This window comes from Megascapheus bottae, chromosome 1, assembly GCF_031878675.1.
Source record: "Megascapheus bottae isolate mThoBot1 chromosome 1, mThoBot2.hap1, whole genome shotgun sequence".
NCBI lineage: Eukaryota > Metazoa > Chordata > Mammalia > Rodentia > Geomyidae > Megascapheus > Megascapheus bottae.
In genome coordinates, this window is record NC_143509.1 from 59410089 (window position 1) to 59435656 (window position 25568).

The 25568-nt window shown below is 46.0% G+C and overlaps 1 pseudogene; it reads right to left on the reverse strand.

Annotated features, from left to right (window-relative positions):
* Positions 1-4899: 4899 nt before the first annotated feature.
* On the reverse strand, positions 4900-11592 carry LOC150069289 (nuclear receptor subfamily 1 group I member 2-like; annotated as a pseudogene).
* Between the last annotated feature and the right edge of the window lie 13976 nt (positions 11593-25568).

Consider the following 25568-nt stretch of genomic DNA (forward strand, 5'->3'; position numbering starts at 1 on the left):
TCTGTCTCAGAACCTCCATGTATACATATATATTTTACTTGTTTCTTACTGCCCTACCTGTTTCTTATCTACTTTTAGACTCAGCCAGTATAAAACATAAAGATGATTTAATTTGGTTTGCTCATGAGTGTTCTGTGCAAATATTTAAATGCACATAACAACTAAACATATGACAATGCATTTTACCATTTTTGGTGGACATGCTGGTACTGGATCCTATCCTTTGACTCACTCTACCACTTGAGGCACTTTTGATATTTTGGTAGTTCATTGGAGATTAGAGTTTCATGGACTTCCTTCCTAGGCTGGCTTTGAACTGTAGTTCTCAGACCTCAGCTTTATGAGTAGCTATGATTACAGGCGTGAGTCACCAGTGACTGGCACTGAATTAGTTTAACATGTTACAAATGAGCTGTTACCAACTGAGTTATAAAAATGAGACAACTTCTTAGTGCTCACCATTTTTTATTGTCGGGATAATGTAAAGATGGGTTACAGTTACATTCCCCAGATAGTATAGATCCATTACTTCTCACACACTGATACCCCTTCTTAAGTTTTTGTTTCCGTTACCCTCCTCCCACCCCTCCCAATCATCTTCTTTTCTCCCCTTCCCTTTCCTATTTCAAATATACAAATAAACATATATACGATATATCAGGTAACAAAGTTAAATACAGTAACAATATGAGATTGACCATAAGGAGTGCTTGACATTTTACATCAAGTAGGATATTTGAGGACTTGAAGAAGTCTCTTAAGTGAACGCAAGAAAACTTATTCTTTTCCCTACTTCTAGATTCACCAGTCTCTCAATTGGCTTCTTCACTCAAGGCTGGCACTCCATCACTTGAGCCACATTTCCACTTCCTGTTCCTTTTTTTTTGCTGATTAAGTAGATATAAGGTTTTCACTGACTTTCTTCTTGGACTAGCTCTGAACAGCAATCCTTAGATCTCAGCCTGCTAATCAGATAGATTCTTTCCATTCTTTTTTCTCTTCTTTGCCAGTCCTGGAGCTTGAACTCAGGGGCTGGTTATTCTCCTTAAGCATTTTCAAGGTTAGAACTCTACTACCTGAGCCACAACATCACTCCCAGTCTTTTCTGTGTATGTGGTACTGAGGAAATGAACCCAAACTTCATGCATGCTAGGCAAGCACTCTATCACTAGGCCATGCTCCCGGCCCAACATTGGGTTTGAAAGTAGGGTCTTGCTTCCTGCCTGGATCGTGGTTTAGGTGTCACACCCAGCTGGGATGTCAACCATGTGGGGTGGAGTCTCATGGACTCTTCTGTTGTGCTGGTCTGGAACGCCTGATCTCAGACTCCAGCATAGCCAGGATGACAGGTGCGAGCCATCCTGCCATCTTATTGGTTGAGAAGGGGTCTTGCATGTAATGCTCAGCTGGCCTTGAACTATTGTGCTTCCAAACTTCACTTCCAGAAACTAGCTAACATTACAGGGATGACCCACTAGTGCCCGCTTCCAGTATTCACTGTTGAAACATCCAAGCGGTTCCCCAAACATTAAACCAATGTCTGTATGACCCATACAGATGATAAAAGCAATGTGTCCCAAAACTAGTTGAGATTCCACACTTGGTGCACTGAAGAGTCACAGGATGCTTTCTCGGCATTTCTATTCTCAAGCATTTCAATTCCCTTTTCACCCCCTTCCTTGAAACAAGAACTAGATATCTCTGTGGCCACTGGCTTCTTTTCTTCTACTTTTTGTTTCAGGAGGGCAGGATTCAGTCTTCAGAATTCAGAAGAAAGATCTTAATTAAGTTACTGCTATCTCCTGGTACTCATTAGCCCTTTTGTGTCTTGACATGGACAACGTATCATGTGGGAAGGGTGAGTGGCCTCTCATTTCTGGAGGAAAGCAGTTACAAGATCCCCACAGAAGCCTGTTCACATTCATCCAGTTCAAGTAGGGATGGTATTTCCTGATTACAGCAGCTATGAATCCATGCCAGGTGTGGGCTTGTGTCACAAGCAATGCTCTTTTGCTATATGTGTTCCCTCCCCCAGTGAAAGGAATCAGTCCGGCATTACTTCAGTAAATAAAGAGAACGAGACTTTATCGAATATAAATTTGTTTTTATTGAAGAAGCAGCAGTCACATGATCTTTTATCTACCCTTTAGGTTAGGCCTGGCAATTAAGCCAGCCCTAAGGACATGTTTACATACATTATCCAGGATTGGAAATGAGCAGTCACACACAATGTGTTGGTCAGTGGGAGGTATAGCTCCACTGTTTGTGATGTTCATGTTTTACGGGGACCCTCCCCAAAGACCATCATTAATAGGTCGAAAGTGAAAAGAAAATACAGCCACACCAAACCATGAACACAGTAATCAAAAGACAGCAACTTTGGGCCGGGACTTTGGCCTAGTGGTAGAGTGTTTGCCTAGCATGCACAAAGATCTGGATTTGATTTCTTGGTACCACATACATAGAAAAAGCCAGAAGTGGTGCTGTGGCTCAAGTGGCAAAGTGCTAGCTTTGAGGAAAAAGCCCAAGGACAGTACTTAGGACCTGAGTTCAAGGCCCAGGACAGGCAAAAAAACAAACAAAAAAAAAAAAACAAAAAATAGACAGCAGTTTTTACACCTTTTTACAACTGTCCCTTTCGTGGATATTTACTTTTCAAAGCAGTGTCTGCAATGCTTCCTCAGTATCAGATCCAAAGGTTTCCAAGCTGGAAGCTGCACCTCCTGGCTGTGCAGCGGAGTGAGGTTATTTCAAAGAATGAGACATGATGTTGAAGCCTTGAATTTTGCAACAAAAAGTCATGTTTCCCTAGAGGGAGGGAGGGTGGCAACATAGGTAGGGTGGAGAAAGTAGGGTGGGCACTGAAATAAAGACCACACACTTGTGAATTTTAATTTCATTTCCAGACTAATCTACTTTTTATTTAATGCAAATTACAGTACCAGTTAACTATTTCCAAAATAAGTCACATGGAATGAAATGTACTTACACAAGAAATAAAGGAAGGAGGAAAATCATTGAGCATATGTTCCATAAGAAAGTGTATATTGAAAATGAGAAGAAATTCAGTAACAGAGGATTCAAGTGGTAATGTGATACAAATTTTGCTTTTCCTTATATCAAGACAGATTTGCACAAGTGTTTCAATACTTGGTTTATAACACACAGTCCTTTATAAACATATGTAATAATAATAATAAATTTTAGATTTGTTTTAAGATGGAAATTGTCTCCCTAACTGGCATACATACATGCCAAGTGATCCTTCAGCAACACATTTATAAACAGACATTTATAAACATGCAAATGTGAACATTTATAAATGTACAAATAAAAATTCTTTAGTGATACATTTGATTATTTGAAGTAGAAAGGGAAAAGGGGAAAACAAGATGATTGGGAGGGGGTGGGGAAAGAAATGGGGAAAAATATGTTAAGGTGTATCAATGTGTGAGAAGTAATGCACCTATTACCTGGCAAATGTAACTGTAACTCCTCTATAAATTACAATAAAATTTTTTAAAGAAAATTCATTATTGCTGCAAAGAGTGTGGCCTACTGGTGGAGTAGCATACTTGCCTAGCATGCATAAAGTCCTGGGTTCCATTTCTCGGTATCACACACACAGAAAAAGCCAGAAGGTATACTGTAGCACAAATGGCAGAATCCTCACCTTGAAAAATCCCAAATACATTGCCAGGCAATAAGTTGAAGCCCCAGGACCAGTAAAAAAAAAAAAGAAAAGAAAGAAGGAAAGAAGGAAGGAAGAAAGATGGAAGAGAAAGAAAAAAGAAAGAAAAAGAAAATGAACTTTTGTTTTTTTGCCACTTCTGAGCTTGAACTCAGGGCCTGAGCACTGTCCTTGGACTTTCTCAAGGACAGAGCTCTACTGCTTGAGCCTCAGCACCACTTCCCATTTTTTTCTATGTACATGATACAGAGGAATCGAACTCAGACCTTCCTGCATGCTAGGGAAGCACTCTATCATTAGGTCAGACAACTCCTGGCCCCAAGAAAATGCATTTTTTTGTAAAGTGCCTGAAGTGTATTTATGACAATAACAAGAACCTTTTTCCTAAGAAATGGTTTAAGCAAGGCAGGATCTTCCTATACCATTTCCCTTAGAGAAGAGATGCATTCAAGTGGCACATTTATTAACTGTCACCTGAGGCTTGTTGCCAAGCACTCCAGTGATCTAGCCTCAGGACAAGCCACACTCCTGGCAGAATGGGAGCAGATAAACCGGACCAAAGACGCACATGGGAGACCCAGTCTCTGCCCCTTTCTCACACACACAGGCACCTCTCCTGGGCACACTGAACCCAGTGCAGCTCAGCCTCCACAGAAACTGACCTGTGCTCTGTCACATGTCACTTCTCATGATTCATGGAATAACTGTTACTCTGTGCTGTGATAACAGGGCTTAGAAACTATGAGTAGCAGGAGTTTCTGCTTTGTTTTCTTAGGTATAAACTCTGAGGTGAGGATCCACCTCTCAGTCAGTGCTGCATACCAACTCACGCAGGCCTTGGCATTATTGATGCATGTGAATGCATGCACAGACCCAGAATGGTGTGCCCAGGACAAGGCCATGACAAGCTTCCTGCACTCCAAGCAGGCCTCCTGGCTTCTCTAGAAGGCAACAAGACACTGCACTGATGATGGACAGACACAGGCCTGGAATCCGCTGAGCACCTAGAAAGAGGCTAAGAGGTGGAGCTGAGTGGTGCAGGGGCATTAAAGATGCAATGAAAAGCCAAGCCATTGATCTGGGAGTTGAGTGGGGACAGTCACTTGGCCCAGGGCTGGTCACCCCTTCCTTCTCCCTACCCCACACTTCTGTGGGATGTGGCACTCACTGGGAAACAGGGATTCATTCCCAGACCACAGGGCCCTGTGTCAAGGGGAGGGCAGCTTTGCCTCCCTGATAGGCCTGGCCAGCACAGTGCACATAGGGTCTGTGGCTTTCCTTTGCTGAACTGGGTCCCCTTCTGGAGGAATGGATGCCAGCTATGAGTCCTCATGGAGGACTCATGAGTGATCACAGTGTCCATCAGTGGAGCTCTGGAAGTGGCAGCTCAGAGGACCCTGGGACTGCTTGCCACACAGTGGCCACTGCCAGGACAGCTGCTCAGTCATCTGTGTTGCTGATCAGCTCCTGCAGGAGCGGGGTGGTGAAGAGGTAGCTGGAGTCTTGGATTCGAAGCACTTGCTGGGTGTACTGGGCAGTGATGCTCCGAAGCTCTGTGAGCACAGCCATGATCTTCATGAACAGGAACCTGTGGGTCAGCCAGAGGGAGAGGCTGGAGACACAGCCTCCCTCTCTCCCATCCACCTGAGCACATATGTGAGGATGTAAGGTCAATCTCAGGACAGCTACAGTCATTCCAGAGGTGAGACAAAGCTGAATTCCTTAGTTTCTCTACCAGGGGGGAAGAATGCATGCCAGCACTTGAGGTAGAAGCTGGAATTCCACCCTAGCCACAGGCTCCAGTCCTGAAAGCCTTGAGGACATAGAGATCTTAGTGGGAAAGGCATTTATGGTACCAAATGTATTTGGTTGACAGACATCACACACATAGACTAAGGGCCAGGGGTGTGGGGTTCACTTCCTTGGTTAAAGTCCAGGAACCAGGACCTGCAGGGTCAGATCCCTTCCTAGATTGGACTCTGCATTTAGTGTGGGGACACATCACATGCCTCCTTCCACTCTAGATGATAAAGACAGATGGCTGGAACCTCGGGCCACCTGGTTCCATCCTGAGGGAAGACTGGCCCAGTAAAGACATGGCCACTTCCAGTGTCACATCTCATTTGAGCCCAAAAGAAAGCTGGTGTGGGCCTGGGGAGAATTTTGAGTTTCAGGTCAGCACCCTAATACCAGGCCTGGTTGCATAATGCTTAAGATATCAGGAATTTTGCCATCAAAGATTCTCCTGGTCTGCTGTCCTGTGGACAGAGGATGCAGGAATACTAAGGTCCATTGAGGAGTGGTGGCCCCTGGTGAGGCCAGTTTCCAAGTAGCATTCTTGTGAGTTGCAACTAGAAGCAGATACATAGTTTCTTTCCTGTTCTTGGTTTGTGCTCATCCTGGGAATTATTAAGCTCCAGATTGGATTTGCTCTGCTTGGGTCCATGTCTCTGGAGAGCCCAAGGTCCTAGTCCTGACCCTTGGCAGGACAGTGTTACACCTACTTTCTGGGAGGATTAAATGCAATGCAACACAAAAACTGTTGGGCACTATGGCTGGCATTTCCCAATAAATAATACCTGCAAGGAACACCTCACTGCCAGGGGCATTGTTATCTCCACTATCACTGTGGTTCTTTACCATCAGGGCTAGAACACCCTGTAGGAGACTTGGGGGCATCTGGTTCTTGCTACTTCATGGGATGTAGCTTCAGGCCCTTTAGGTGTCATCACAGCTGGCCTGGGGCTGGGGCTGGGGCTGGGGCTGAGCAGGAAAGGGAGGTGTCAGTGGACATCACAGGATGCAGTCCCAGAGCCTTGGAAGTCAGAGGCTCAGGCCAGTAGACAGCTGGAGGGAAGAGCTGCCAGGAGGGCCCAGGCAGCCCTATGAGCCTTTTCCCTGCCAGTTCTCACCGGTGTGCAGGCTGTGGCCGGTTGCACTCTATGTAGGCCTTCAGGGTGAGGGCAAACCTCTCCTGTAGCTGGTCCACAGTCTTGCGCTCCACTACTCCAGGGCGATCTGTGGGGCAAAGGGAAGGGAGTGGCATCAGCAAGGGTGAGCTGCACAAGAGCCTCAGTCAGGCCAGAGACCAGGAACTCCCAGCCCAGGGCCTCACAGCTGGAGTCACCAGGCAGGCCTGCGAAGGAGGGTTGAGGCTCTCTCTGCATCACCCCACTGACCAAGGAGAAGCCAGGGTGTCTGCACCTTAGCTGTGTGGTGATGGGGGAGCCTGGCCAATGGTGGGAACCTTCCCTGGGGCGAGGGCGGGTGGGCAGGGGCAGATCATCAGAGGCCAGGTCACCGGCTGGGGAGAGCCATCACCTGGGGAGAAGAGGGAGATGGCTTGCATCAGCACATACTCCTCCTGATGCAGCTGCAGCTTCTTCAGCATGTAGTGGAATTTTATCCCAGGTTCCAGTAGAAGTCTCTGGAAGTCTCCTGTGGATGCGGATATTGATAGGGAGACAGTGTCTCAGGAAGCTGACCCAGGAGCCAGGCTTCCCTAACCATTGCCCAGTCTGTCTGCCCTGCAACCTAGGCAAGAAAGTTGTAGCTCCCTTCCTTCCACCACCACCTCCTCCTTTCCCCACCTCCCTCTGCCAGGTCACCTTCATGGTCTTCAAAACAGTAGATGAGCCGGCCACAATGCCAAGTCATTTTGTCCTTGTTAAACAATGTGTTTAACCTCAGTTCACACATTTCAAAGGTTGCCCCCTTCAGCAGAACGATGTGGTCCTGGATGGGCAAATCCCTGATAGTAAAGATGGGGAGGCTATCAGAGCTTCCAGGGAAACTAGCCACACACAGCAGCCATAATCCAGGATATAAAGGAGGAAGAACTGAAGAGGTAGGAGGAGGAGAGAAGTAAAAGAGGATGGGTAGGGGGTGGTTGAACAGATGAGGAAGTAATTCAAGAAGGAAGAATAGAAGGGGGAGCAGATTAGAGAGGAAAATTGAAGGAAGGAGAAGAAAGACAGGAAGGAGAGAGAAGGGAAGGGGAGAAGAGGAAAGAGGAAATGAGGAGATGGAAGAGGAAGGGCAGAAGTGGGAGAGGAAGAGAGGAGGAGGGGAGAGATCAACATCCGAGAAGAGACACATGAGCTGGAGGGGGGGAGAGAAAGAGTGAAAAGAAGAGGACCTGGAATGGAGGCTTAGAGGCAGAAGAAGGGAAGGAGAGGTGAAAGAGAACGACGGAACAGTGGGGACAGGAAGGAAGGGGAAAGAGGCAGAAGAGGAGATGGAGGAGGAAAAGAAGGAGGAGGAGCAGTGGAGGAGGAGAGGTAGGAGGGAGTCTTCCTGAGCACTACTGCAATGGCATCCTGGCTACCTCCAGTCTCTCCCAGTCATAGGGTAGCTCAGCAAATTACAGTCCCCTACATTATCCTCTCCCCTTGTGCAGCCTTCAGGGGCCCTCTAGGCCCAGTTAGCTTGACATCTGGGTACTTAACAACCTGACCATCTTCTCCAACTTCCCACATAGCCATTGACCTACTGTCAATGCCTTGGCTCTTGTTTTCTCAGCCTCACTTTCTCCACTTAGAATGCTTCCTTCACCTGAACAAACCATTCCTATTAATCAAGACCAGGTGTCTCAGCTCCTCCTATGGCTGTGTCCAGAGCACAGAGGCCCATGAGTATCGCTCCTTTCTGGGCTCCATGGAGTGGAGCTAATTGCTCCCTGGCATTACCTTGGATTTCACATGGGCATGTTTCTGCCCTTTTTACTCCAGACAGCCTGAGAATTTGAGTGCTATAATTAGCCCCTGCCCCCTCCCTACCAAGGAATCCAGGTTTCTGCATGTGTGATTCAGCCCCACTTGTGCAGGCTCAGGAGGACAGGAGGCTAACCCAAGTGCAAACACACCCTACACCATCTTTAGCCACAGAGCCTTCATAGGATGGGACTGTGGTTCTCATCACACAGGGGTGCTGGGTCACCTATTGAGCCAGCTGTCATGAATGTAGGTACATTACTCCTTGAACATTGATGCTTCTGATGTTTTTTCTCCCACATTCCCACCCCGTTTTATTTCTTAAAACAGCCATTTATACTAGGGGGACAAACTGACTCCCCAGCAGAGAAACACAGGGGGCCTGGGCACTGAAGTCAATCCCCTAAACTCATGGATCGTGCCTCAGCTCCTTTGAACTTCTAGGCCATGTCTTTCCTCTCCACACTCTGTGCCCAGACACTAGGCCTACCTAAAGCAGGAGATGACTTTGGCAAAGTTGACAACACCTTTGATCACGTAGGTTGACATGTCGGCCAGGTGTGGCAGCATGGGTATGATCTCTTTTCCCTCTTTATAGGTAGGAGGATTGTAGTTTCGACACTGCCATCTTCCCCTTGCAGCTGCAGAGAGATCTTCATGGGCCACACCTTTTTCCCGAGTTCCCTCCAGGTGAGAGATGGTTCATCTGAAGCATTCTGCAGGAACTCTGGGATGTCACTGTCACTGCCAAAGATATTTGGTAGCTGGAAAGCACAATAGGAGGTTGGGGAGAGAAGAGTCTGTATTTTCATACAAATGATTCCATGTGTGAGTGGGGGGGTGGTTCTGCCCCTCTGCACTCATCTCTTGACACTCATGGAGAAGGCTTAAGGAACTGCAGGTAGACAGAATAGAAGCTGAGATTTTGGGGTTAATGTAATCCCCTAGCCGAAGAGGGCAGATCACCTGAGATTCTTGTGCACCCTCAGGGAGAGAGGAGCCGGGCAGGGTGGGCAGGGTGAGGGAAGGCCATAAGTCCAGCACACCTGACCCTGTCCTCACCAATCCCCCAATGCCATCCACAGGCTGCAACCGCTTGCCCTCACACCACATCCTACTCGAAATGGAACCACTGGTCAGGGGTTCTCCAACCCAGGGAGTCTTGCCCAATCTCCAGGAGTGCTTGGAAGTGTGCCTTTCTAAAAACTCCCCAAAGGTTCTGACCTTGCTGAGTGCAGAAGCGCCCCTCCTCCCCCGAGTCTGCCCTGGAGGAAGGCCTGGGGAGGAGACTGGGGTTTGGAGGCTGTGACAAGGCTGGCAGGCCAGGTGCAAAGCTCTTACCCGGAAATCCTTGAAGTGGGAGAAGGTGGTGTCGAAGGTTCTGGTCTGCGCGTCCATCAGCTTGTGGATCAGCGCGCGCTGCTCGTGGGTCAGGCCCTGCGGCCCGGGCGGCTGAGCGTCCATGCGCTCCTTCTTCTTCCTCTTGATCAGGGCGCGCCTCTGCTCCACAGCAGCTTCTGACATGATCACTGTGCAGGGCAGAGCAGCACAGCGCCCTGCTCAAGGTGCGAGAAACCCAGGGCACCTGCCACCCCACCCAGAGGTGGGCCACAAGCGCCCTGCTCCAGCTCCCAGGAGCCTAAGAGCCCTCATGGCTGCTTGCATCCTTGTGAGTAGCGGCGCCCAGTCCCATGGCGTGTGCACGCCCAGCGTGTGCCCACATCAACCAGGCACCCCACCCAGAGCGCACACTGGGCGCCCAGGGGCTGCCTGCGCCCACCACTCACTCTCCTTCTTCATGCCGCTCTCCAGGCACTTTCGCAGGCGACAGGCCTGGCACTGCCTCCGCGTCTTCCGCAGGTGCCCTTGCGGAATGGGCACCGCAGCCGCACACTGCGTTTCATGGCCCTCCTGTGGGAGCATAGAGAGCACTGGACACCGTGCACGCACACCCCCGACTCTGAACCAGGCAGGGCCTCCAGGTCACTGGAGTCTCACCCTGCTTACACCACAGGCCTAGCCAGGGCTCTTCCAGGAGGGCTGGCACCCTGCCGGCCACAGGAAGAGCAGGGAGGTAACTTTCCAGCACACTGTGCACAAGGCTTGGCCATGGCACCTAGGACTTCTTCCCTCCCGTGACAATGAACCAACACAAACACAAAACTTGGGACTGTGATCCTCCCAAGCCTGCGGTCCTCCCTCGTGTCCTGAGACACACAGCTGAGTCCCAGGCCCGCATGGACCAGCACTCCATCTTTAGGGCTGTGGGTGCAGGACTTGGCTCAATGGTGAGTGAATATTCACCACCAGGAAGAGCCAGAAGGGCGCCCATTAGGCTGGCCATTTGGGAATCAAGGGGAGCTCAGGGTGGCCTTGAGGTGGCATAAACCATCCCTTCCTGAAGGCAACCCATGGCTCTTCCTCCCTCCCCTCCCTTCTCAGTTTGGTTTGAACTCCATGCTCAGGCAGCCTTGCTGAGCTGGCTCTCATCTTCCTCATGCTTCAGCTAGACAATCTGATTCTTCTGCCAAGGCCTGTGTTGCTTTTGAGATGACATACTTTATCTTTCATTTTTGGGTCATCCATGTGTTTTCAGATGAGACTATAATGTTCATCTATTGATTTTCTGCCAAACCTTACTCAACTTCCCTACAAGACTGAACTGAGCACTTGTATTTTAGATTTTCAAATTCTTTCACTTTTCTTGATTCATCTTTTATTCAAGAACACACCAGGAGCTAGGAAAGTTTTAGTGGAAGGGGCCCTGGTAAATCCAGCAAGAACTGAAGATGAAGGACTCCTCTGATATAGAACTGGCTTATATGAACTGATGAGGAGACGGTTGGGTGAGCCACCAGCACACCCACTCTCCAGTCTGGAGACAGAACAACTGAGGCCCCTGAGACACTGCCTGGAGAGCTAATGGAAGATCCAGTTCCATGTGCCACTGTGTGCATGGCAGCAGGAGAGTGAAGGTTGCTGGTGTCTCTACCTGAAGAACCCCTTGCAGCCTTCACATGTCATGACATTGAAGTGATAGCCATTGGCCTTGTCCCCACACACACGGCAGATTTGAGGACTGTCATCTTCTTCGTCTACATTGATAATGGGCCTTTCTGAGTCAGAGTCTGCTTCTTCCTGGGACACAGGAGCATTGTGGCTCCATCCTTCTCCAGGTCTCATCTCCAGGTTGTCTGCTTGGCCTCTTGAACAAGGAGGGAAAAAGAACAGAGCATGAAATGGCTGGACAGTGAAGGGCTAGGGACTGCACAAGGAACACTGTGCCTTCTGTACATGGCTCTCATTTGGGTCTGATGCTAGGCTGAAGAGCTGACTACTCATGGAAAGAAAACTGTGGGAGAAGGTTGGAATGACACTGTGACCTTCTGTCCATGATAGACCTTTGTAGTAAAACACTTACAGGAGAGTCAGCAATAATCCAGAGGAAGAAGAGAGTAGGGAAAGAGGGAGAGGGGCAGTGTAGATGTGTTCAAATTGTACTTAGTGTAGAAGGAAGAATCCTCCACCATGGTGGAGGTCGAGTGTGATTGGATAAGCAAGAGTTTGTGTTCATTACGGGGAGCTCTGCTCAGGATGTCTTTCCAGGCCCAGGCCATCTTGGCAGTGTGCCATGAGTTTCTCTTGGAATGGGAAGTGTAGATGGTGAGCAGCAATTGGCAAGTTCCCCCACTGTGCTCACAAGTCTCTCCAGGGAGGCGTAGGGATCTCACTTTCAGTGTAGCCCAGGCAGGAAAGTCCCTGAATCTCTTGGAGCAATAGCGATAGTGGTGGAGCAACAGCCTTGAGCAGAATAGCTCAGGGACTATGCTCAGGCCCTGAAATCAAACCTCACTATTGACCCACGTGTATGAGCAAGCACACACACAAACACACAGACACACAGACACAGACACAGACACAGACTGACAGACAGACAGACAGACACACACACACACACACACACACACACACACACACACACACACACACACACACAAGTCTATCTAGTGCAATCTTCCACAGATGATGCTATTTTTTCTCCAACCAAAATAAAACTCCCAGGAACATTTCCACCTAGGGTAATTTTTGTTGGTTATTTCAGGTAAAATGGTAGCCAGCATTTCTTCCCTAACAGTGAACAAGGAATTAACTTGTCCTTGTTCTTGGCTCTCTAGAAAATGGAATAAAACAGGTTTGTTAGATGGTTCAATTGCATTAATGTGGAGAGTGGATCTCCTCTGAGTGCTCTAGTTATAATTTTCAGCTTATGTCAGCTTGCAGAAATAAGGTATATTTTATTTGTTCACAAAACCCGGAAGCCAAGGATTTGATATAAAGTTCTCTTGGGCTCATAGTTCTGTCAGATTCTCAGAGAGGCAGCACAACCTCTGCACTGATGGAACTTGCCATACTGCTTTGTACCTAGGGCAAATAATTATGTGCATAATTTCCAAGAATTATGAGAAAAACTAAAGATGAATACAATACCATAAACAAGATTCAAAAAAGCAACTTACTGTGCAAGTACACATGTTATAACTCCCCCAATGAATAAACACAAATATGTTTAAATAAACAATAGCAGAGATAAGGAAAGATCAAAAGCTAAACAAATGACCATGAAAGATGAATAAAACTAGGTGTCAAAATCTGAATGGTGATTATATGAGACAATAATAACAATATCACTGCAGTGAGACAGGAATAACCAAGTATGTTTGTTCAAATGCCCAGCATATGTGCAAAATGTGGAGGAATCGAATATTTTACTTGGTGGCTAAGAGGAAAGACAAATTGAAGGAAGCATTCCACAGGAAGCCATGAGAGATAGAAAAGGAAGGCACTAGAAAGAGAACAAGCAGCTAAAAGGCAACTTGCATGAAAAACACAGGTAATGTGGTAGAAGCTGAGACAAAACAGATGGGAAACACCCTACGGTGGGTACAAACATTTTTATTACCTATGTATATACTTATAAGTGTGTGTGTGCGTGTGCGTGTGCGTGTGTGTGTGTGTGTGTGTGTGTGTAATCCCAAAACCTAACAACAGAAGCCAATGTACAAAACGCATTCAAATCAAATTAAGAACCTTTTGTACGCTAAAAAACTGGAAGAGAGAAGGAAATGTACTTGGGGCCGGGAGTTTGGCCTAGTGGTTAAAGTGCTTGCCTAGCATGCATGAAGACCCGGGTTCGATTCCTCGGTACCACATATATAGAGCTCTAGCCTTGAGAAAATCCAAGGACAGTGCTCAGGCCCTGAGCTCAAGCCCAGGACTGGCCAAAAAAAAAAAAAAGAAATGTACTTATTTTCTCCCTTATATAAATGTAACCCCTCTGTAATCACTTTTACTCTCTATCTTTCTAAACAACGAAGTAACACGACAGCTTACATTCTCAGGAGGCTGAGATCAAAAATCTTGGTTCAAAGACAGCTTGAAAAAGAAAGTCTATGAGACTCTTCTCTTTAATTAATGACCAAAAATCTGGAAATGGAGCTGTGGCTCAAGCAGTAGAGCACTAGCCTTGAATGAAAAAAGCTCAGAGGCTGGGTGCAGTGGTTCACGCCTGTAATCCTAGCTACTCAGAAGGCTCAGGTCTGTGAATATCAGTTCAAAGCCATCCCAGACACTAAAGACCATGAGACTCTCATCTCCAATTAACCACCAGAAAAGTGGAGGTGGCACTGTGGCTCAAGGAGTAGGGTGGTAGCCTTGAGCTGAAGAGCTCAGGGTTAGCACCCAGGCCCAGAGTTCAAGCCCCATAACTGACAAAAAGAAAAAAGAAAAAAGGTCAGGGCCCATGCTCTGACCCTGATTTTAATCCCCAGGGCCACTATAAAGAGAGAGGGAGAGGCACGCACTGGTGGCTCACACCTGTAATCCTAGCTACACAAGAAGCTGAGATTTGAGGATCGAGGTTGAAAGCCAACCTGGGCACAAAAGTCCCTGAGACTCCTATTAATCACCAGAAAACCAGCAGTGGCACTGTGGCTCAGGTGGGAGAGTGCTAGACTTAGCTGAAGAGCTCAGGGACAGCCAAGGCTCAGAGTTCAAGCCCACTACTGACAAAGAGAGAGAGACAGAGTCAGAGCCTGAGAGAGACAGAAACATGAGTGGGAGGGAGGGAGGCAGAGAGAAAGAGAATCTATAGTTGGGGGAAACATGTACAAACTGCTCATCTAACAAAGGATTGCTATGTAGACTACATAATGAATTCACAAAACTCATCATAAAAAATCCAATTAAGAATGGGAAAATAATGGGAATAGACATTTCTTCAAAGTAGATATATAAGCAACCAAAAATTATATGAAATCACTGGTCCAAATCACTGGTCACCAGAGAGATTCAACTGGACAAGACAATGAGATGTCATTTCAGGGTGTCTGGGACAAGAATGACGGGTTTTTTTTTTTTTGGTCTGTTTTGGGGCTTGAATTCTGGGCCTGGGCATGTCCTTCAGGTCTTCAGCTCAAGGCTAGCACTCTACCACTTGAGCCAGAGTACCACTTTCCAAGAATGACTCTTACCTAAACACACTGGATACATGCTGGTGGAGTTGAAGGTGGCTTATTGGTCGAGTTCTTGCCTAGCATGCATGAAATCCTACATTTGATTCTTCCAGAAAGAGCCAGATATGGTGCTGTGGATTTAGCCCAGGCCTGGACTAAAGTTCCAGGACTGGCAGCAAAAACCAAAACCAAAAAGAATGCTGGCAAAGATTCAAAGAATGTTAAACCTCAGACATTGTTGATAGGAATATAACTTAGTATCGCACCATAGAAAACAACACCAAAGCCAGGCATGGTGGCTCATGCCTCTAATCCTAGCTACTCAGGAGGCTCAGATGTGAGGATCAAGGTTAAAAGCCAGGACCTGAGACTGTTATATCCAATTAACCTCTGAACAGGGCACCGGGGAGCATGTCTATAATCCTAGCTACTCAGGAGGCTAACATCTAAGGATCATGGTTGGCAGCCAGCCCAGGCAGGAAAGCCTGCAAGACTTTGTTTTTAAATTGACCTTCAGGCTAGAACTCTGGACCTGGCAATGTCCCTGAGCTGTTCAGCTCAAGGCTGCTTGCTCTACAACTTGAACCACAGCACCATTTTTGGTTTTCTGGTGATTAAAGGTAAGAGTCTCACAGACTTTTAGACCCAGGCTGGCTTTGAACCTCAATCCTCAGATCTCAGCTTCGTGAATAGCTAGCCACCAGCGCCCAGCTTCTGCAAGACCCTTATCTAGAAAGACCAGAAGTGGTTAGAGTGATAGGTTTAAGAAAAGGAACTCAGGGAGAGTTCTCCAATACTGAGTTAAAAAAAGAAGTTTTTAAAAACCACCTATCATTAATAATAAATAATCATATGGGCCAACAAAAGGAAGAAATTAAGAAACATTTTCATAAAGAATTGTACCCTAGGGGCCAGGAGTTTGGCCTAGTGGTTAAAGTGCTTGCCTAGCATGCATGAAGACCCGGGTTCGATTCCTTGGTACCACATACATAGAAAAAAGCCAGAAGTGGTGCTGAGGCTCAAGAGCTAGAGCTCTAGCCTTGAGAAAGTCCAAGGACAGTGCTCAGGCCCTGAGCTCAAGCCCAGGACTGGCAAAAAAAAAAAAAAAAAGAATTGTACCCTAGGAAAAAGTAAGGGACTCAGATGATCAATGGGTAAGACCAACCACAAGAGTGGTGGGAAAGAGTGTGGGAAGCAAGAAGAGAAGAGGATTAGAGGCCAGAAAGAGTCAAGGAATCAAATGGAAGCTTGCAGTCTCAGATACTGGGAGTGGAAAAGCAGCATTAGCTGCCAAAAAGATGGGGTCCAAGAGAAACCACGGTGATGGGCCTGTTCCTTAAGGTAGCAGGAGGAAAGAAAGAAGGCATCTGGTTGAGGGGGAAACTAGGAAAGAATCACAGAGAAAGGGCTGAAGGCTGTAGTGTGTGCTCATAAATGGGAGTAACGTCAGGTGAGAGAAGCCAGGAGAATTATGGCATGTGCCAAAGTTCCCCGATAATATAGCTTGGGGGCTTTTATCTGCCTTTGCCGTCAGGCACACCATGCTGGTTTGTTCTTCTAGGCTGCACTGTGTGCATGTAAAGGCTCTTCAAGATCACCCACGACATAAAGATCATTATCTGAGACGCAGGGTGTGCCCAGTGCTGCCCTTTCCAGCTCCCTAACTGGTTTATGCTGGGAAGTGCCCACCTTTGACCTCAGCTGACTCCCAGCCAGGGGTGTTTGGAGGAGAAATTCCACTGAAAGCACAGTTGAAGGCAACGGGCTGATGGAGGTGTCCATAGAACCTGAAGCTTACACGACTTGAGACAGCTTCCTAAGTCAAGAAATACAAAGATTGCATAGGGCCCTAGATTCAATCCCCAATACAAAAAAAAAAGAAGCAAACAAACAAAACCCACAGAAAAACACATAAACAAAATGTGAGTAATTAAAATGTGTATACATACAGTAAAATATTATTCAGTTCTGAAATGGAAGGAAATTTGGTAAAATGCTACAACATGAAAGACAGTATGCTGAAATAGGTCAAGGTAACCACCCTACCCCTTGAGCCACAGAACCACTTCCGGTTTTGTAGTGATTAATTGGAGATAAGAGTCTCACAGACTTTAGTGCCCAGGCTGGCTTTAAACCTCGATCCTCAGATCTCAAGGATTTTCAAGCATGACCTACTGTGCCTGGCTTCATTTAAATATTTTAATGAGTGAATAAATGTTAAGAAAATGTTAAAAGGACACTGAAGGGTAAAACCAATCTATAAGCCTGGTTTGAGTGCCAACAGTCTCAATTATGTCTTGGGCATAGCAGTCAGAGAACACTGCGAGGAGAGAAGGCAAACAAGAGGTGAGCAAGAAGTAAGTGACGTGGAAGCAGAAAGGAAATGGGAGGGGAAGCAGCACCAAGTGTGCAAAGCCCCACAGCAAGGGATACAGAGGTAGGCTGCTTGTTCAGCCACATTTGATCCTGAGTGATCAGTTTTGAACCACATTTGAATTCCTGAGCGGCCAGGGTGTGAGCAGTTGAGATTTTTTTCCGTCTTTCCTTCCTTCCCTCCCATGTCTATATCAGTTTCCACTGCTGAAGGAAACCTGGTGCCTTTGTTTAAAATTTTAGAGATGACGATAGCATTAATGTTCATGCAAACCACTTAGGAGGTTCTAAAAGGCAAATTTCCAGTTCAAAAGTCTGAGATTTGGGGCATGTGCATTTCCAACAATCTCTTGGTGACACTGATGGAAACAATGTGCAAGTCATAGTTTGAGGAAAGACCTGGAACTCCAGTTAAATGCATGGAATTGGCAGCATTCAGAAGAGATGGAATGGAGAAGGTTGTTCTGGCAAGGCATGAGTGGCTTGTGCCACTCAGGAGGCTAAAAGCTGAGGACCACACTTCAGAGCCAGCCCAGGCTGGAACGTTCATAAGATTCTTCTCTCCATTTGCCACCCATCCAGGTACTCAAGTGGTAGACTGCTACACTTGAGAAAAACTATCTCAGGAACAGCACCTAGACCCTGATTTCAAGCTCCATTACTGGCACGAACAAGAAAAATCTGTTTGGTTCATTCTAGAGCTAGAGGAGCTGATGAGACAGACAAGATAAATGATTCACACCCTATATATGGGAATTTGGCCAGGCACTGGTGGCTCGTAACAGTAATATTAGTTACTCAGGAGGCTGAAATCTGAGGACTGTAGTTGAGAGCCAAATCACGTATGGAAAGTTATGCAACTCATTTCTAATCAACCACAAGAAAATTGGACACTGTGCTGTGGTTCAAAGTGGTAAAACCCTAGTCTTCCGCACAAAAGTTCGGGGGCAGTGCTCAGCCACTGAGCTCAAGCCCCACAACTGACAAATGCATAGTAAATGGTATTTGCTCCATGTATATTTGGTGTGAAACAACCCAAAGGTAAAGGAGAGGGAACAAAAGAAGGAAGGAGGAAATAATGTAATAACAGACACAGTGGCAAGAGAAGTATGAAACGGTTGGCTTCACCCAATAGAGGGAGATGACAGGTGAATTTATCAAGTCACTTCTACACAGGGCTGTGTTGAAATCACAGCCTCAAGTGGAGAGGCCAGTGACATTCACACAGCTAGCAGCAGTTCCTCCTGTGGTGGAGCTGGGCATGACAAAGAAGCCTGGGCACGGGGTGGATCTGAGTGACGAAGGGAAGTAAGTGGCAGAACCTTGTCTCTTTCTGCTTTATTCTGATTCTTTCTCTCCCGCACATGGATATGCCACATGGGATACATTTTTGTCACACAATGCCAGGGGTTGGGGTGAGGGCAAAGTGAGATCATATGTTTAAGATTCTGTTGAAATGGTTCAAGTATGTAGAGTATGAGTAGAGTTCCTCCTCTCAGATGAACAAGAAACACAAAAACAATAAGCAAGCAAGCACCACAGTTCATGACCTGGAGGAAGAGAGCTCATCTGCTATCTTCATGTGACCATAAATGGAAGTTGGCCTTTGTGCTTTCAGGGACTGAGTCACCAGACCCAAGAGGTCAGAAGGCAGTTACCCTCACCCAGATCACAGGTGGCAGCTGGCATCAGCTCCCAAGTACACTCTGTCCCCTTTCCAATGTTTAGCAGGCCGCAATGTTTAGAGCTCTGAGTTGACTGCCTAGCCCGGTTCAGTCCATGTAGTGTCTTGTCACCTGCAGCTTTATACTAGGAGTCCCTTGTTTGGAATGTACAGTGTATGGTGTACTTCACAAGGGGTAGGGACATGCCTCTGTCTCTCACGTTTCAGTTGGAATCAGGGTCTGGTATTTCCATATTTCATAGAACTGCAGGAAGGGTGGGCAGACGCTCAGGTTCTGGCAGACAGAGAGCTCTACCCAGTCTCATCCCTAAATGCAAAGTGGATTGGGTGGGGGCGGGGCTCCCATGCATCCATCACACATCACCTGGAGTAGGAGAACCAGGCTGGATGGATGGCTCAGAAAGAGGCAGCAACTGCATCAGCAATCTAAACCAACATTGCTCCCCTTCCTGAGTCACTGTTCTTGATGAAGAACTCAGAGCTCTACTATGTCATTCAGAGAGTCCAACCACCCTGCAAATGGAAGAAACCCAAGTCATTCTCTCTAGAACATAGAAGATTGGAGAGCTGAAGATGGAGAAAGCTCAGAACGACCTCCAAACATTCCTACTTGACTGCACACAGGGCAGAAGGCTGCTTTCTTCCTTCCTTACCAGCTCAACTATGCAGCAAAATAATATTTTTTAGGTAGACCGTACCAGGAATGTTTTCTGTAAATGCTTTTTCTATCCTACTACCAGCACACAAATTCTAATTTTCCTTAAATGAGAATTATTCTGATGCTTCTCCAAGTAATATGTAAACATTTTTGAAAACTATCTTCTATCAATTGATTTCATGAAAGGTCTTCTCCATTCTTTCTTCCATTCTTTCTGGAATTTTTAAATCATAATGGGTATCATTGCTTGTTAAATTCTTTTTGAGCATCAATTAATTTCCTTCTTTTATCCTTTCAAAGGGAAGGGAAGGGTATGATTTCCCCAACTCTTTTGAGCTCATACTTGGGGAAGACATTTCTATAACAAAAGGCAGATTTAACAAGAGAATAGCCAACAACTTTATTAACATTGATGCACATTCCACAGAAGGTAAGCAACTGTCTATTGAAAGAGAGTGGCTGCTTGGAATTCTGTATTAAAGAATATCACTTTCTAAATTTCTTATCTTAAAATAGTTGTATAAAGGAGATGTGTCAGAGACCAAGGAGTTAAACGGAACAAAGCAAAGACCCTCTAGCCTTGGGCAAACCGCACCTGGTTGAGTCATCTGCACAAAATACTTCTCGGAATAACCGCAGGTTGTGTCGCTTGGGTTAGCACAATGGCCAAAAGAATAACCTGACCCACCCCTAGCCTTGAGATTTCCCGTTCTTGTTATCACAAAAACTCTCCATCCCCCCCCCCCCTCTATACTCCCTTCCTTACACTCAGGGTATATAAACCCTGCTTTACTTTTAATAAATGAGACCTTGACGCGACTCAGATTGTTTCTGTCTTTCTTTATGCGCCTGGTCTCCTTCCTCTCTTTCCCCCATTGGTTTTCTTCTCTTAGGAGGCGCCTCCTTGGGCCTTATGAATAACTGAACCCCGCGGGACGGGAGAAGTGGCGCCCAACGTGGGGCTCGAGGCACGGTGACCTACCGGACGGCGTGGAGAGCAGGGGACCCCGATTATATTAAGGTAGAGACGCCCACACCGCATCGCTCGTGCACCGTGGGAGAGTCTTGAGGTAAGTTCTGCCGTCCCATCAACCATGGGCAAAGCGTTATCAAAAGAGGTTTTATTTATAAAAGAAATGAAAGGATCACTTAGGGAGAGAGGAATAAGAGTTAAAAAGAAAGATTTGGTAAAATTCTTTTGTTTTGTTGGAGAAAAGTGTCCGTGGTTGGTCTTGCACGGACCAGACATCCATCCCCTTACCTGGAATAAGGTAGGGAAAAATATCAATGATTTACTCCGTCAGGGAGAGCAAATCCCCGAGGCCTTCTTTAGCTTCTATGGGGTTATTAGAGATATTTTAAAGGAAGCAGAGGAGGGAGGTGACAGTGCTCGCTTACTAGCTTTAACAGAGGATTACCTAACGGAGTCAGGAGTCACGTTGCCCGTCTCGCAAAAGCGAAAGTGACGATGAAAAACCTATGGTCACTGGCCTTCGGCCTGGCTCGCGCACTCCCTCTTTGATTGATGAGCCTGTGCCCTCAGGACGCCGCTTGGCGCCACCTTTAATTCCCGAAAAAGAGGAACAAGTCCAACCCCCTTTAGAAGACAGGATCAAGAACAATACTAAAAAGAAAAATATGTCACTAAAACCTTATAAAAATATTTATCCTATTATTCCTAAGACTTCTCCTGATAATGGCAGGCTCAACCCCCCCTCTGAGGTGGAGCTAGAGGAGGAGGCAGCGCATTGTGAGGAAGAAAGATATGGCCCTTTTTCTCTTCCCCAAGTTTCTGCAGCTACACAGACTCCAGAGATAAGGGCCCTTCACTGGGCCACCCCTCCCCCCTATCCAGACACCCCTCTCCCGTCAGCCCCACCACAGGAAATGTTGAGATCATTTTCTGTTCCTCCGGAGGTGCAAGGTCTCCTTAAATCCAAAGACTCTCTCTTGAAACAAGTGACAGAATTAAAAAACGTGCTTCATTTAAAAAGAGAGTTAAGGGACCTCACTTTGCAAATTCATGATTTACAAATGGATCTTGTTGGGGAAGCCATGACTACCCCCCATGCCTCGGGTAACAAGCCCGCTAAAACACCCTCGGCCTCAAAGAGCCGTAATAGTAGACTCAGATCCGGGGCGCAAACTGTTTCCCTCTCCTTCCCCGTAATTACTCGCTCTAACACTCAACCTCGGGAACAAGAGGGGGAGGAAGGAGAAGCGGGAGAGGAGGAGGTGGACACCACCAGAAGGCAGGAGGAGGGACAAAACCTAGATTCCTCTGCCTCCGAGGAGGAAGGGGGTGATCAGGAGGAGGCAAGGAGACATTCTCAAATTACATATAGGAGATTGACGTTTAAACAAATTAAAGAACTACATTCGGCTGTTAAGAATTATGGAATTAACGCCCCTTTTACTTTAACAGTACTGGAGGGCCTCGGGGGTGAGGGACATTTATTGCCTCATGAGTGGCACAAGATTGTACAGTCTGTTTTAACCAGGAGTCAATATCTAACCTGGAAAGCTGAATTTATAGATAAGGCAGAAAATCAAGCCATTACCAATAAAAAACATACACAAATGGCTTCATGGTCTTCTGATAAAATTTCAGGGAGGGGCAAATTTGCCTCGGAGGAAAAACAACAAAAACTCCCTGCAGGAATATTAACCCAGACTGCTCAGGCTGCCCTGGCCGCCTGGAGAGCCGTGCCTGCTGCAGGAGCGGTTACTACCTCTCTTTCCAGGGTAGTACAAGGCAATAATGAACCATATTCTCAATTCGTTGCCAGACTGTTAGAAGCAGCTGAAAGAATATTAGGTGAGGTAGATACAGATGACATTATAGTTAGACAGTTGGCCATAGAAAATGCTAATGCAGCCTGTAAAGCTGCTTTAAGAGGCAAAACAAAGACCCTAGATTTAAATGGTATGATTAAAATTTGCAATGATGTGGATTCCTTTGAACATAAAATGTCTAAATCTATTAATTTGGCCATTGGAGCCATACTCCAAAACCAGACTCCACCTTCAGGAAAACTAGGACAAATATCTAGCCCTAAAAACTGTTTTAAATGTGGACAAATCGGACATTTTGCTAGAGAATGCCCTGGAGCTATTAAACAACCCAACGTTCCTGGGACAATTCCCCTCCCCCTTCCCCCTGGCCTTTGTCCTAAATGCAAAAGAGGCCGTCACTGGGCTAGAGAGTGCCGGTCCAAGACCGATATAAATGGCCAGCCTTTATCTGCGGTTTCGGGAAACGGGCTACGGGCCCCAGCAGGGGGCCCTACCTACCCACCGAGACAACCAATGACCCTTCCTGCCCAAAATCTGCCTCTGATGCAAACATCGCTGACTCAGACTTGTTCCGAGCCACTGCAGGCAGCGCAGGACTGGACCTCTGTTCCTCCACCACCAGGATTATAACTCCAGAGGAAGGAACAGTTGTTATAAACTCTGGAAGGTTCGGGCCTCCCCCGCCAGGAATGTTTTTTCTTATTATAGGCCGAGCTTCAAGCTCACTGCAAGGACTCTCTGTCATTCCCTCGGTGGTTGACACCGATTATTCAGGCGAATTAAAAATTTTAGTTCATGCCTCTCAAGGCCCTCTTGCCATATCGGCAGGCCAACGCATTGCACAAGCCCTCCCTCTGCCGGTAACAGGACAGTTCCCATATAAGCATCCCCAGCGTGGCAATTCTACCCCAGGATCAACAGATATATTTTGGGTACATCAATTGACAGAATCTCGACCAACTTTAAAACTATTTTTGGAAGGAAAACAATTCCTGGGTCTTTTAGATACAGGGGCCGATGCTACTGTCATTGCAAAACAACATTGGCCTATCTCTTGGCCTCTGGAACCCACCGCTACCCATTTAAAGGGTATTGGGCAGACTCAAAATACACTCCAGAGTTCTAAAATATTAACATGGACAGACCCAGAGGGAAACACTGGGACAGTTAAACCTTTTGTGGTGGACGGACTCCCTGTAAATCTATGGGGGAGAGATATAATGACCCAAATGGGAGTTATCATGTTCAGTCCTAATGAGACTGTGACTAACATGATGCTCAAGTCTGGATATTTGCCAGGAAAAGGACTGGGAAAGCATGAGCAAGGAATTAGTCACCCAATTATACCCACCCCTAAATGGGATAGAAAAGGTCTTGGGACCGACCTTTTTTCCTAAAGACCACTGCTCCCCCTGCGCTCCAAGCCGATAAAATAACTTGGAAATCTGACAATCCGGTTTGGATAGACCAGTGGTCCATGCCTCAAGAAAAGGTTCAGGCTGCTCTTCAGTTGGTGCAGGAACAATTAGAGCAGGGACATCTTGAACCTTCTACCTCTCCCTGGAATACTCCCATATTTGTTATAAAAAAAGAAAAATGGGAGTTGGAGGTTACTGCAGGATCTAAGGGAAATTAATAAAACCATGGCACCCATGGGAGCCCTACAACCTGGACTGCCCTCTCCCACAGCTATCCCTAAAGAATTTTTTAAAATTGTAATAGATATAAAAGACTGTTTTTTCTCCATTCCCCTCGATCCTGGAGATTGTAAAAGATTTGCCTTTTCCATACCCGTGATAAACCATAAGGGCCCTAATCCCCGCTTTCAATGGCGAGTGTTGCCACAGGGTATGGCTAATTCTCCCACTCTTTGTCAAAAATTTGTGGCTCAATCCATAGACCCAATTCGTGTTCAATACCCTCATATATATATTATACATTATATGGATGATCTATTAATTGCCGCCAAACAAGAAACGGAGGCCCATCAAGTGACTCAAAAAATAGTTATTGCTTTACAAGACAGAGGATTTTTTATATCCCCAGAAAAAATTCAAACCTGCTATCCCTTTTTATTTTTAGGATTTCAATTAGAACCCAACTTAATTTATTCGCAAAAAATTAAAATTAAAAGGGATAAATTAGTTTGCCTAAATGATTTTCAAAAACTTCTAGGGGACATTAATTGGCTACGCCCTTATCTTAAATTAACAACAGGAGAATTAAAACCCTTGTTTAATATTTTGCAGGGAAATTCTGATCCCACGTCCCCAAGAAAAATTACTCCAGAGGCTGAAAAGGCCTTAATAAAATTAGAAGCAGCTATTACCCAACAAAATATAGGCTATTTTGACCCCAGTTTGCCTCTTTATTTAATTATATTTGCCACCGAATTCACCCCCACTGGTTTACTGTGGCAGAGAGCAGTACCCCTATTTTGGGTACATGCTTCTGCCTCTCAATCTAAAGTATTACCCCCCTACCCCCTTTTAATATCTCAACTTATCTTTATAGGATTAAAAATTTCAGTCAGGTATTTTGGAAAAGATCCCGATATCATAATTACCCCTTACTCTAAGGAACAAATTAATTGGTTACAACAAAGACAAGATGATTGGGCTGTTTTATGCACTGGGTTCCAGGGTAGCTTTGATACTCACATGCCCAGCGAGAGACTTATTCAATTCCTTAATATCACTCCTTTCGTTTTTCTAAAAAATACCTTGATAAAGCCCATCCCCAATACTCTGAGCATCTTTATTGATGGTTCGAAAAATGGAAAAGCTTCATATGTTATTAATAATGTTTCCCACTTTGTAAATACTTCCTTTAAATCTGCTCAGTTAGTAGAATTATTTGCTGCGCTTTGTGTTTTTCGGTTATTAAAGACCCACCCTTTTAATCTGTTTTCGGATAGCCATTATGTTGTTAGAGCTTTACAGGTTTTAGAAATGGTTCCGGTTATTCAGCCTACTACACCTACTTTTCAATTATTTTTTGAATTGCAAAAACTTATTAGACAACGTTCGTACCCTTTCTTTGTAGGACATATTCGTGCTCATTCTGGCCTACCTGGCCACTAACCCGGGGCAATGAATTAGCTGATTTGGCAACCCAAATAGTTACCTTATCTCAAACAGTT